This window comes from Juglans microcarpa x Juglans regia, chromosome 7D (assembly GCF_004785595.1).
Source record: "Juglans microcarpa x Juglans regia isolate MS1-56 chromosome 7D, Jm3101_v1.0, whole genome shotgun sequence".
NCBI classification, from domain to species: Eukaryota; Viridiplantae; Streptophyta; class Magnoliopsida; order Fagales; family Juglandaceae; genus Juglans; species Juglans microcarpa x Juglans regia.
In genome coordinates, this window is record NC_054606.1 from 20605209 (window position 1) to 20607657 (window position 2449).

At 36.0% G+C, this 2449-nt stretch overlaps 1 non-coding gene across 1 annotated transcript; it reads left to right on the plus strand.

Moving 5' to 3' along the window:
• Window positions 1–2030: 2030 nt before the first annotated feature.
• Window positions 2031–2136, plus strand: LOC121240129. The gene has a single exon (XR_005935458.1). It is a non-coding gene; the product is annotated as a small nucleolar RNA R71 (small nucleolar RNA).
• The last annotated feature ends 313 nt before the right edge of the window (window positions 2137–2449 follow it).

A 2449-nucleotide genomic window follows, 5' to 3' on the forward strand; every position in this document is an offset into this window, starting at 1 on the left:
GTTAAGTGAGAAGAAATTACTACATGGAATGTGATTTGTAGTCCTAAGAAAGCATACTTCAGCTCCAATGGAAGAGGTTTGAGGTCTAAAGTTGGAGATTGCTCCTTTGAAGACTTGAGAGTTGCTGTCAAGGGTGGAAGTTGCTCAAATTTTAATCTCCATGGTGATATAACTTGTTGACCTGTTGAGGAAACATGAGATGAGTCATAAACATTATCAAATAATTTCAAATAATTTTCTAATTCCTCTAAAGAATCAGTAATTTGAAGGTAAGATGTATAATTTTCATCAATGAAAGTTTCCAGCAAGTTCACTTCATGAACTTCCTTAACTACTTGTGGTTGCCTGCAAAGATTGAAAATATTTAGTTCAAAAGTCATATTTCTAAAACTCAACTTTAAAACTCAACTTCTACAATTTATCTCAACTTCTACAATTTATAAGAGCATTAGAAGTGGCTAAAAAAGGTCTTCCTAAGATAACAGGTGCTTGGAAGGTAGAATGAGTAGTCAATTGCATGTCAAGCACCATAAAGTCTACAGGGTAGTAGAATTTGTCTACTTGAACTAAAACATCTTCCACAACACCTTTAAGAATCTTAATAGACCGATTAGCCAGCTACAAAGTGATAGAAGTAGATTTCAACTTACTCAACCTAAACTGAACATAAATATTATAAGACAATAAATTCACACTTGAACCTAAGTTTAACAATGTTTGGCCAATTTTTGAACTCTCTATCATGTAAGCTATGGTAGGGGATCCTGGGTCTTTGTATTTGGGAGGGGTGTTGGTTTGGATAATGGCACTAACCTGCTCAATAAGAAAAGTTTTTTTTTGCACATTCAACTTTTTTTACGGTGCATAAATCCTTTAAAAATTTAGCATAGGTAGGAACCTGTTGAATAGCATCTAACAGAGGGATATTAATCCAACTTGCTTGAAGATCTCAAGGATTTCAACTTGATGCTTGTCTTTGTGCAAAGGGGTTAGCCTTTGAGGAAAAGGTGCAGGTGTAGTGCTTGGAACTTTTTCAGGTTCTAAGGGGTCTTGTACATCATTTTCAAGATGAGGTCTAGAAGTTTTACCATTCTTTTCTATCTCTTGAACTGGTATGTCAATCACCCTACCATTTCTCAAATTTGTAATAGCCTTGATTTGCTTGACATTGGAATCTCTAGCTACACTTTTGAATTAGTTGGTTCTGGCCTTTGGGGTTAGGTTAAGGTTGTGTAGGGAACTTCTCTTTCTTTTGAGCACTCAAGCTTGTGGTCAACCTGGTGATTGAACCTTGGATGTCAGTGATTGCTTGTGAGTTCTGACTACTGATGGCAGCTTGGCTTTGCATGAATTGCTGAAAATTGGTGGCCAGCTGCTAGACAGTGTCTTCAAGGTTCTTTTTCTGAGTTGGAAGCGTATGGTTGGCATATTGAGATGGTCCTGCCCCCCCCCCCCCCAGGGCTATGTATGGTGCAAATTGTGAAGGTCCAGCTATGTTGGACACAGGAACAACAACTTGTTCTCTAACTGAAGTTAGGATGATTTCTCCATCCCGGGTTGTAGGTGTTTGAACAAGGATTTAAAAAAGGTTTAGAAACTATATTGACAACATTAAATTGATCCAAGAGAACTTTCTTAAGGGTTGGGATGGTTGGGCAATCATTAATTGAAGCCCTTGGTCCTCACAAATACTACAACTATTGGTAATCTGAGGTACAACTTGTACCTCATTCACCTTGTTCAGTTTTATGGTTTCTAACTTCTTATAAATCATAGCTAACCTAGCATTCAAATCATCTACCTCCTTCAAATTATATTTCCCACCCCCCGAGATGGTCCTTGAACTTTCAGACCTATCATAAATATCATATGTATCTCATGATTATGCACTTTCAGCTAGATAATCAAAATACTCGAAAGCTTTCTTAGGTTATTTGTTAAAAAATTCTTCACTACACATGGTTTCTACAAATTGTCTCATTTTTTATTGCAAACCCTCATAGAAAAAATAAATAACACGCCAATTCTCATAACCATGGTGAGGGCATGCATTTAACAAGTCCTTGAATCTCCTAACACTGATAAAAGGTTTCAACATCTTTTTGAGCAAAATTCATGATCTGACTCTTTAAGGCATTAGATCTATGCATTGGAAAAAACTTTTTCAGGAACTCGATTTTCATTTCTTGCCAAATTCCTATAGTTTTAAGCCTTAAAGATTTCAGCCACGTTTTAGCTTTGTCCTTTAGAGAAAATGAAAACAATTTCAATCTAATCACTTACTCAGTGCAAGTTTAATCCATGAAAGTTGAGCAAACTTCCTCAAGCTCTTTTATATGCAAATATGGATTTTCAAACTCCATGCCATAAAAATGAGGTATTAAATGTATTATTCTAGGTTTGAAGCTAAAAGCATTTGCATTAAAATGCAAAATGATGCAAGAAGGTG